General features: G+C 34.9%; 1 long non-coding RNA gene across 1 annotated transcript in view; it reads left to right on the top strand.

The window, feature by feature from the left end:
* The window catches only part of LOC144963738 (uncharacterized), an 11523-nt gene extending 557 nt beyond the window's left edge, over positions 1-10966 (top strand). Inside the window, exons 2-4 of the long non-coding RNA XR_013643688.1 lie at positions 3636-3708; positions 4870-4923; positions 7825-10966. This is a non-coding gene — a long non-coding RNA (uncharacterized LOC144963738). The remainder of the gene's footprint in view (positions 1-3635; positions 3709-4869; positions 4924-7824) is intronic.
* Positions 10967-12332: the final 1366 nt, after the last annotated feature.

Below are 12332 nucleotides of genomic sequence, written 5' to 3'. Positions count from 1 at the left end.
AGATAAACATTTCAAATTAACACAGTATTACATAATATGTCGCAAATGTTAAATAACATAATCAAAAAACTCGGCTAGACGTAAGAAACAATTTGCTCTATCACTTTTGGATTTATCCCCAATATCTCACTGAAACAGTTGCAAATAATTACCCTCTTTTAATTAATACATAGAGAGAATAAAAAAGGGCTTGAGACTATTTAAATGAAAAGATATAAACATGTGTAATGACATAATGAGTTTATTTTTACCTATGGCAATTTAATTGCATATAAATAAAATGGTAGATTGAAAAAGTTCAAATAAATTGAAACAGATTCCCTATTATAATTAGAAGGAAAGTTCTGGCTTTTAATACTTTAAAAAATTCTGCTAAACACTTTGGGTTTATTGCTATTACATGATTTGAACTGACAATTAATATAATTTTATCCCCCCCCCCCTCCCCTTTCTCTCTCAATGTATGGGGGTGTCAAAACTAATAGAACTTGTTACCATAATAATTATTAAGGCTAAGGCCTTTAGAATATGGATACAAATGATAAACATATCTAAACATATGGGAAAGAAACTTGATGACTTGATGGCAAAGTAAAATTAAATTAAATTAAAGCAATTGGTATTTTTAAAATATCGATATTATTATCGGATTTCACAAAGAGAAGAAATATACAAACTTTTAAAACAAAAACTATAAAATGCCTATAAATAAAGTTGGAAAGTATGTATTCAAAATAAAAACATAGTAAATAATAGTACTGAAAATATTATGGACTAAATTTAACATAATACATAACTAAATTTAAAATATCGATATGAATATCGATATCGCCCGGCAGCCATGATGAGAAGATAATGTAAACAAGGCATTTCGGCGCAGAGTTAAAAGGTGTCTGCGCATCAATATAGAGCCCTGAAATTTGGCATGAATAAAGTTTAGAATGTTATTCTAAAAACAAGCGTTTAAATTTTAAAAACACATGCGGTAAATACAAAATTAAATGCATTTGAAAATTGCCAAATTTTAACTTCATATAACTTCTGGAATTATTAATGGATTTTTCCTTAATTGACACCATTTAAAAGGAAATTGAAAGACGAAAATAATTATACCAAAATATCTGCGATATTCCTCTTTATAACGAAGTTATGCATCTTTAATTGAACCCCCCAAATCGCGAACGGCAATTTCCAGTCACAACTTTCCTATGGGCGAGTTGGGTCAAAATTTGACTGCCACTGCTGCTGCTCACTAAACTGCCTACTCCTAGTGCTCTAGATATAGAATTCTAATTCTACTAATTTCTTACACTACACTACAGATACTAGACGTCTACGCTTTCAGTTAAAGCTTTATTCGTTGTAGTAAATTCATTCCGAATCCAAATCAAATAACATGGATGGATTTCAATTTCAAGGTCCGTAATATCGAACCAAATTGGTCACCCCAAATTATCTATCTGTACACGCCCATGCCCATACACACAATTCCATTATCCATACGCTTCACAGTGTGTCACATAACTATAACGCTGTCACATAAAGCCTTTTCGTGTGTTTACATAGCGCTCTTTTTCACCGTGTATTGAATAATTTTTTAAAATACTAAACAAATCTTGCACTAGACTAGACATAAAAATCAACATTCATACCAATCTGAACTGAATTCATCTGAATGAGTATATTATAGTCCACATTTATTAGACTATTAACAGATATTATTATTTCGCGGTTTTTAAAAATAGTAAATTGAATTTGAAAGCATTGAATATAGAAATAGTAAAATAAAATAACGATAAGTATTCAATTGTAAGCTTCAATTTATTAGATGAAGACAGATACTGTCTAATAAATTGAAGCTTACAATTCAATACTTACCGTTATTTTTTCTTCGAGCTTCAATCAGCTCCATTTTAATTATAGAAATAGTGTATCTGCACAATATATCAAACTTTGAAAAAAATACCAGCCGACAATTTGACTGTTTTGAGCCTTGAAGTTGGCGAAAATTTGCGATTTTGTTGAACATCACAATATGCTATGAATTATTGTTTGGAAAATTAGAGTACCAGACCCATATTTTTGCTATTTTATGTTGGACCAAATGTTATGTATTGAGATTCACATCATCAATGACCAAAATTGAACCACTAAAGTCAAGAAAAAAAAAAAAAAACTCTTAGCTATTTTCAAGAGCAGATAATTCCAAAAGTTGAAGGAAATTTCCATTTTCTTTCAAATAATTGTAATCTATGCTAAAAGTTGTACAGAATTACCAAATTTGAGAGATTTAGCTTGATTAATAAAAAAGTTATAGCCTCTCAAAAATGGACCAGCAAGCAAATTTGATTTTGACACGTTTTGAGACAAAATTTCAACAAAGTGTCAAAAATTAAAATGTCCATATTATGAACTGAAAATTTGGCTTTCTTCAAGTCACATAAGTATCTTCAATCAAGTTTGAGGAAAATCAAAAGGAGTGTGGTTCCCAATTTTCGAAAATTTGGTTCACTTGACATGGAATGGCCCTACGGTTAGTTTAGTGTGACAGGTAATAATATGAGATTAAGGCATTTTTCTCCTAAAGCGAGATCACTATTAGGGTCAATACATGGAAAGCAATTTTAAGGGTGAGTGGTGGCCACTATATCGCCTTTGGTCAGTACGTGTTAGAAATTAAGATTGAACAAGTAATCTACAAATCACACTAGTCTTATCTAATTGAGAAACCAGAACGCCCCATTGTTTAGAGACATGAACAGCTCTTTTCACATAAGCTCTTATCTCAGTCTGTATATTCTTTAGTGTCTTGGTCAAATATGAAATACATATGGGGGAGGGGGGGGGGGGGGGGTGGAGGGGGGGTGGTTAAGGCATTGCACTGTGACCCGCTTAGGCACTTTCGATTTTTTTTCCTTGAGCAAGATTATTAACCCCCAATTAGCTCACATGGACAACATGGGTGTTGGTGGGTACTCGTAGGTACGAAAGTGCTCGATAATGATGGTTAGAGCTAATATAAAATATAAATTGTCACCACATATATGGCCAAGACGTTCGTTTCTGTGTCTTTTGTCCACGTCTTCAGTCGGCATAAATGTCCGAGGAAAAAAAGTATTCCATTGAAGTGCTTGTCCTTGCTTCCGTTGTGTAGTGGTGATTAGTGTTAATGTGTAGTGACATTCTTGTAGTGTGCTCTCAATGCTTATATTATGAGTGTGTGTGTGTGTTGTGTGTGGTGTGTACATGTGTGTGTTTATACGGGAATTGTAGAATGGACAAATCTAATTTATGACTTTTGTTAGACTCCGATCTCACCATTTTCTGATCCATTGTTTGGAATCCACAACAAGAGTTTTATAAACTGAAATCATAGATTCCAGTATTCCATCTTAGATTGCCATCAGCATTAACCAACATTAGGTATTTACAGGAGTGACAATTTTTCTCCTGATATTTCATTTTCAAGAGTTTGATTTTTTAAAAAAATTGGCAAGGTCAAAAAATTATAAGTTACTATTATCATTAGGTGCAAGACTGCATATCTTTCAAAACATAAGTTCTTTGCTCATTATCTATTTACAAATTCAAAACATAAACAGAAATACATCTTTTTTATTTTTAATTCACTAAAGGACGCATGAAGATACAGGATTGCATCGTGTATTCTTCAAAAGATTGTATTCGTAATGGAGATCCAATCTTGAGGTAGGTATTCCAATTAGTTCTCTCTCTCTCTTTCTCTCTCTCTCTCTCTCTCTCTCTCTCTCTCTCTCTCTCTCTCTCTCTCTCTCTCTCTCTCTCTCTCTCTCTCTCTCTCCCTCTCTCTCTCTCTCCTTTCTCTCTATTTCTCTCTCTCTATTTCTCTCTCTCTCAAACCTTTTGTATCTCTGTCTCTCTCTATCTCATTTTCTGTCTCTCTCTCTGTTGGCTTAGTTAACTGGTGAAGGCGTTGTATGGAAAGGACATTTTGATAATTCGATAATTATTCTTACTAATTAAATAGATAAGGAATGATGAATGATAAAGATTTGGATATGAGGACACAAACAGTTGTAAACTGTAAAATATTGGTGATCCATGATTAAATAGTGAAAAAAACAAAAATCCCGTGATATGAAACTCATTGAATCTATTGTTTGGAAAGCACTGACAAGAGTTCAAAGAAAACACATAGACTAAAATATATTACAATTGCTCAAGGTATTGAATATCAATCAAAACTCAAAGGTTACAGCAATAATGATTACTAATTTTGAGTTTAATACAAGCTGTGTGCAGGGCTTCTGACTGACAAGTTTCTAAAGATAGAGCGCAGCCAGTATTCGAACTCAGGACCAAAAACTGTACCACTGAGCCACACTTCCCCACCAAACTGAAACAGTGATAAAGATCAATGTATCCTGCCACAAACATGGTTTTAAAGAGTTTACAAGTGATAAAATTAATAAAACTGGCCCACCATTTAAAGAAACTGTCTCTATCCTTACTGTAAAATATTTTCTCGTCATTTAGCTAACAACTACAAAGTAATATTGCTTATAGTAGAATTCTTTTTTTTACTAATGTTATATAATGAAATAATCAGGAGTTTGGTTTGATGTTGATAAAAGTATAAACTCTCATAAGTGTCGATCTATCTGCACTGCACGATTAATAGCCTTGTGCTATGTCTTCATTTAGAAGTTAGCTTTTGAGGCTCAACTGGGGAACAGAACTTGTCACATTGTTTTAGTAGTTAACCAGTTGAGCTATAGGGATGAATGTAAAGATGATCTGAACGTTAGTCGTGAGACTGCATTTCTTTCAAAATATAACTTCTTCGATCACAACATAAACAAGAATAACGTTTTTTATTATTTTCTCAAGGATGGACAGGATTGGATTGTGTATTCTTCATAGGACTGGAGCCTTCTCCTCGAGGTAGGAATTTCTGTTGGTCTTCTTTCTCTCTCTCTCCTCTCTCTCTCTCTCTCTCTCTCTCTCTCTCTCTCTCTCCTCTCTCTCCTCTCTCTCTCTCTCTCTCTCTCTCTCCTCCCTCATCCTCTTCTCTCTCTCCTCTCTCTCTCTCTCTATCTCTCTCTCTCCCTCATCCCTCACTCTCTTCCTCCCTCACCTCTTCCTCTCTCTCTCTCTCTCTCTCTCTCTCTCTCTCTCTCTCTCTCTCTCTCCTCTCTCCCCTCTCTCTCTCTCTCTCTCTCTCTCTCTCTCTCTCTCTCTCTCTCTCTCTCTCTCTCTCTCTCTCTCTACCCTTTCCTATGGGGACCTGTGCTTGTGTCAGGATGAGACATTTAGGTGATCTCAAACTAAGTACATTGATAGTGTGCTCTACATCTACATCTGTTCCCTATTTGAACTAATCCCCTCTGTCTTCCTTTTTCTTGGGCACTTTGATTGTAATTCTAGAAATTTTTACTATCCCACTTTCTTCCTTTTTACTGGCCCTGATATTATCTAAATGTGTGGCAAGCGCCGTAAACCCTTAAAAACGAACATACTACCACTACTGACAAGTCACCACCACCATTACTACTACTGCTACTACTAAATACTACTACTACTACTACTACTACTACTACTACTACTACTACTACTACTACTACTACTACTGCTGCTACTGCTACTACTACTACTGCTACTACTACTACTACTACTACTACTACTACTACTACTACTACTACTACTACTACTACTACTACTACCACTACCACTACTACCACTACTACTTATACTACTACTACTACTAACTCTAATACTACTTCTAGTACAAACTAGGTACATTGGTGGTATGCTCTTGGAATCTACATCTGATCCCTATTTGTTCTCAGTTCCCCTTTGTCTTACTTTTTCTTGGGTGCTTTAATTGTAATTCTAGAACTTTTTACTATCCCATTTTCTTCCTTTTTACTGGCGCTGATATACCTAAATGTGTTGCAAGCGCGTAAAACCCTTACAACAAACAATTACATACTACTAATACTACTACTACTACACTCTACCACCTATTAACTACTACTACTACTACTACTACTATCACTACTACTACTATACTATCTACTACTTACTACTACTACTACTACTTACTACTACTACTACTACTCTACTACTCTACTACTACTTTTAACTACAACTACTACTAACTCTAAACTATTTACTACTACACTACTACTACTACTACTACTACTACTACTACTACTACTACTACTACTACTACTACTACTAACTACTACTACTACTACTACTACTACTACTACTACTACTACTACTCTACTACTACTACTACTACTACTACTACTACTACTACTACTACTACTACCACCACTAATACTACTACCACTACCACCACCGACCACCACCACATCATCATCATCATCATCATCATCATCATCATCATCATCACTACTACTACTACAATCATCACCACCACTCTTCACTGCTACTGCAAACGCCACCACGACATCATCATAATCAATACCAGCTATCATCACCACACCACACTACTGCCACTACCACTACAACCACCATGACATCATCACTCCACAATTACTACTAAAACCACCATTATACATCATTACCACTGTTGCAACAACCATCACCACCACATTATCATTAATAAAACTTTGATTACAACCACCACCACATCATCATCACTACCGTCGTTACTACAATTACCTCCACCAGATCATCATCCTACAACTTTTACAACAACCACAACCACCACATCATCATTACTAATACCACCAGTACAACCACCACCATATCATCACCACACCACTACCACTGCATATCACCACAACTACAACCACTACTACCACCACATTATCATCACTACCACAAACCACAACCACCACATCATCATCACTAAAACCACAACTATTACATCATCAATACCAGTAAGACTACAACCATCACCGCCACATCAACACTTCTACCACTACGACTACAACAACCACCACTGCCACTAATCATCCTCTCTACAACCACCACCACATCATCATCACGACTGCTACAGCCACCACTATCAACACCACTACCACTGCTATTACTACAACCACTGCCTCCACATCATTATCACTACTTCCAATACAACTACAGTCACAAGCACATCATCATCATACCACTACTACTACTACAACTACAGTCAACTCCACCTCATCATCACTACAACTACTACTACATGCACCAACACATCATCTTCACTACAAATACAACCACTGCTACCACATCATCATCACTACTACTACTACTACTACTAGTACTACTAGTACGACTACTACTAGTACGACTACTACTTCTACTATTACTCCTACTACTACTACTACTACTACTACTACTACTACTACTACTACTATTACTACTACTACGACGACGACGACAACGACAGGAGGTACATATTTTCATCGAGGCAGTAATTGCAAATAATAGCGTGCAATATGTGTTTTGATCATCTTTTTTGTGCACCATGAATGATATCAATCAATGTCTTATTGAAGGTGTTAAATAGGCCTCTCACAAAATAGTATGTATATGATACTAAGACTAGGCCTCTCACAAAAGATTATGTATATTATACTAAGAACAGGCCTTTTATAAAATGTTATGTATATACTTTACTTGGCCTCTCACAAAATAGTATGTATAACCCTAAGACATGTTCTCTCGCTAAATAGTTTGTATATACTAAAACTACAAACGACTTAGTTGAAGCTTGAAAATCTTGAAAGATAGAAAGCACCAGGATTAGACAAGAATCAACAAGAGTTGAACTAGATGTGAAGAACTGATTTTTTCCTGCATTTTATAATCTGTTACTTTTTGTTACAGATATTTGACGTCATCAAGCTCCAGGAATCGAGATTGGCCATATGTGGGCGGTAGGGGCGGTGGCCAGCAGGGATGGTGAGGTCATGGAGGATGATTGTGGTATTCAGCGGAGTAATGGGATGGGTTATATTGGAGGGCCCCGGGGATTGTAATGGCAGTGATCAAGGTGTTGGAGGAGTTGTTGGTGGCGAGGTGATGATGGGGATGTAGATGGTGGAGCAACAATAGTGACATTGTTGGTGAAGGTGGCATTGTTGGGTGACGGGATGATGGAAATCATGATGGGAGGGTTGTGGTGGTGAAGGGATGATGATGGGAAGTGATGATGATGGCAATGGTTGTGAAGGGAGGTAATGGTGGAGGAAGTGATGATGGTGGTATTGGTGGGGTTGTAGTGATTGTGATGTAGAGATTGTGTTCGTCGAGGAAGGTGGTGGTGGGTGGAAGTTGTGGGGAGGATGAGGATGCTGGAGGTAGATTCAGTGATAAAGTGAAGGTGGTGGTGTGGTTCTGGACTTGGGTTCGAGTTGATTCCAACTGGTTAGGGCCGGGTGAGTTACATTCGTGTTCTTTGTTGACAAGATGATTGTGGTTGGCATTCGCATGGATTTGAAATACAGATAAGTGTGCTTCTACCGGTGGGGTGTATTTGTTTGTGTTTCATGTCCATACCCAAGTGCAGTAGGCGGACTGGAGGCCTACAGGAAGCCCGAATGTGTTTGGGCAGAATGTTGATTTACAATTGTCTTGAAGACGGGATAGGGATGTGATTTGTTTGACTCTTTCTGGATGGGTCACCTTGACCCTGGGTTTGGAACTGTGCCATTTACTGGATCTTTATTGTTGAACCTGCTTCTATCATTTTCGCCAAGCCATGGCTTTCACTTATTACCACTAACCTCACATCATGGTCTCTTCTATCACAACCCCTATGACTCTACCATTACTTCCCATCACCCTTCCAAAGCTATCACCTCCCAACACAACTATTGCCATCAGAATCGCCTCGCATCATCATCATCTTCACCACCATAGCCCTGCCGGAGTGATTTCCATCATCACGTCACCTGCCTTGCCATTTTCACCATCATTGTCACTGCTGCTGCTTCCATCTTCTACATCCCTGCCATCACTTTTATATCAACAATACTTTCTTCATCTTGAGCTCTGCTGGTGCAATCTCTGCCGATCTGACCCTGAAAATTACTCTTAGAACACCATGATCATTTAAAGTGACTTTATCGTCCCTGCCACCTTGCAAGGCAAGCAAGTCAAGCAAGGCAAGCAAGTCAAGCAAGTCAAGCCATCAATGGTGACTCTTATCACCATTGCCTCTTTCACCAGCAATGGTGACTCTTATCACCATTGCCTTTTTCACCATCAATGGTGACTCTCATCACCATTGCCTCTTTCACTATCAATGGTGACTCTTATCACCATTGCCTCTTTCACCATCAATGGTGACTCTTATCACCATTGCCTCTTTCACCATCAATGGTGACTCTTATCACCATTGCCTCTTTCACCATCAATGGTGACTCTTATCACCATTGCCTCTTTCACCATCAATGGTGACTCTTATCACCATTGCCTCTTTCACCATCAATGTGACTCTTATCACCATTCTCTTTCACCATCAATGGTGACTCTTATCACCATTGCCTCTTTCACCATCAATGGTGACTCTTATCACCATTTCTCCTTTCATCGCGTCCTTTCCAATTTTTGTCAAGCCTATATTATACACTCAAGCACTTAAAGAATTTCATTCACCGATAATAAGATTTAAATGGCCAATCTTTAACTTCAGATATGGTAACTTTCAGTTGTTTTTGTCGTATTTTTTCAAGTTGCAATGTTTGTCATTTTTCTTTAATCTTAATTTTTTGTTCACAATATTTCATCAACTCACAACATGTCATATGGGAATATCTATTACAATTACCTTGTAGTTGGATTGAAAGATAATTTTCTCAAGAAAAGTCATCAAAATTAAAAGAAATTTTTTTCCTGTCTCAGAATTTTCAATGGCCATTTTAATGTTAATGACTCGCGTACTGTATAAAATAGCTTTCATTTTGTATAAAGTTTTGATAAATGTACTTCCATTGCATCCACCATTCACTTTACCTTATTTTAATCTCTTATTCATGTATCATTCATTGCCTATAAGTTTTATTGTCTAATATTTTAAAGTCATATCAATGTCTGGTTTTATTTGGAATGTAATTTCAAACTACATGTAATACTTGCTACTTAAAGAAGTGATTTGTTTCTAGAAACCTCTCTGTTTAAAATTACGCAGATCGCTTGACATATCATTCTATAGATATACTCTAATACCCTTTTAATTTCGCGATGCCTGTACACTTTGGATTTATTAGCAATGATACAAAGGTAATAATAATTTTTCTTAAAATTAAGGTAGGAGTGATGCACTTATTACAAAATATTAAATATACGTTAAGTTTTTATAAAACGTGGTTTTAATTTATTTCATATTCATCGTTATTCAAATTATAAATTTCTTAGTCAGCCTTAGTAATTTGATAATTTTATATTTTAGTATTTAGTTAGAACGCACATGTTGAGAAAATATGTTACATTTTGTTTTTAAAAAACAGGTTCAAAAATGCCTTTGTTATCATTATATACAGAAACTGAAATTCAGGTATTTCGTATTTTTTTTGTTGGCATTACCTTACATTAATAGAAAATTCACTTTTTAAAAAAATGTTTATTCTATTTCTTTTATAAATTTAGTGTCAATTTCATGTTTTAGGTTTGAATATGTTTTACAATTATCTTGTGGTTGGATACAAATAGTGAAATCGTCTCATCAACGTTGCGCTTTAATAATAATGCATCTACCATTCATTTCTCCTATCATTATACAGTTTGGTATCTTATTCACACAAAATTACATCACAATATCATCATGTTCTTGTACATGTTTTATTATCTCGTGCTTTATAATCATATCATATATGTTGAGTTTTAATGGAATGTAATTTTGAATTTTGGTTTTATACTTTATGGTAATTGTGCAAATATGACATAAGCGATTCACAAAAGGAATAGATACTTCATTTATTTAATATTGAAATATTTTTGTATAATGTTAATACTTAATGCTTAGAGAAGAAATTATTGTTAATATAAAAATTATATTCTTTTATCTGAGAAAGAAATAACAAGCTCAACAATTTTACACAAATCCGTTATTTACATTATCATTGTAAAAATATATTCTCATATATAGATTTGATCTTCTAATCTTTTTTTTGATCCATCAATTTTCAAATGATAAATTTCTCAGCCAGCCATTATTACTAAATAAACATCAGAGAGAAGAGAGAGAGAGAGAGAGAGAGAGAGAGAGAGAGAGAGAGAGAGAGAGAGAGAGAGAGAGAGAGAGAATGTATATTCACACTTTTCACGCCAAAATAATATTAGCTATATGACAAGTGTGGTCTAGAATTTAGCTTGAATAAGTTAAGAATTAAAAACAAAAAGATCCATTGTTTTCGACTATATGATGTCATGGCCAAGTATCATTATATAAATAAGCAAGTCATTTAGTTGTAACTTATTTGAAATAACATTATGTTTACCTTCCTTTTTTCTTCCAAATAATGAACATCTCAGTCGCCCAATCATTAATTGGTAAAATAGAGTATTTTAGAAGTAACATATATTGCCAGTTGGACTGTGCGTTTATTTGCTCCTTGCCAAGGAAGAAATATATAATTTCTGTAGGGAAATGGGCCAAAAGTATTCTTATCTTTTTTAGTTGTTTAGATATATAATACGATGTTGAATTAAGCAAAGTCATACATGGAATTTAAATATAACAAAATGAAATTCATTGTAATTGGATATGGCATTTTATTTGGCATCTTTTAAAGAAATCACCAACATGTTCTAATGATTTGTAATAACCATTAAATGTTTATTGCTCGCATAAATTATAAGATACTACCACTTTCTAACATAGATTTTTAAATCGTGATATTTAATGACATTGTATATAGTTTTGATGAGTGTTTATAATAATGTATTTATGACATACATATGTAATCTCATTGTATATAGAAAATCCACATGTACTTGTGGGGCTGTATTTTATATTGTCTTTTTACAATTGATCCAATTTTATTTCCATACTGTCTGGTGACCTGCCACTCAAAACTTTCATAATTATCAATTATATCGGCTCATCAGACCACTCATGAGAAAATGTTAATTTTGAATCACATTCTTAGCTTGTTAAATTTCATATTGTCACACGATTTAGTGTGACTAATTCTAAAGTTAAGATATTTTTATGGCTGAAGTGGTGAGAGTGAAAATGTGTGTTGTAAAAATAATTAATGCAGTTGTGAAATGATAAACACATCTGCTAAAAGGAATACAGTTTTGTCCTTTCCAACTTTTGAAATTATGATGTATTATAGAAAAACCATATTTTTTGTGGTTTCATTAATTGGAGATCATCATCATCATAT

This window comes from Berghia stephanieae, chromosome 2, assembly GCF_034508935.2.
Source record: "Berghia stephanieae isolate SIO BIC M18660-M18661 chromosome 2, UCSD_Bste_1.3, whole genome shotgun sequence".
NCBI lineage: Eukaryota > Metazoa > Mollusca > Gastropoda > Nudibranchia > Aeolidiidae > Berghia > Berghia stephanieae.
Note: the sequence above shows the minus strand (reverse complement) of the source record. Positions and strands in the feature narration are given on the sequence as shown.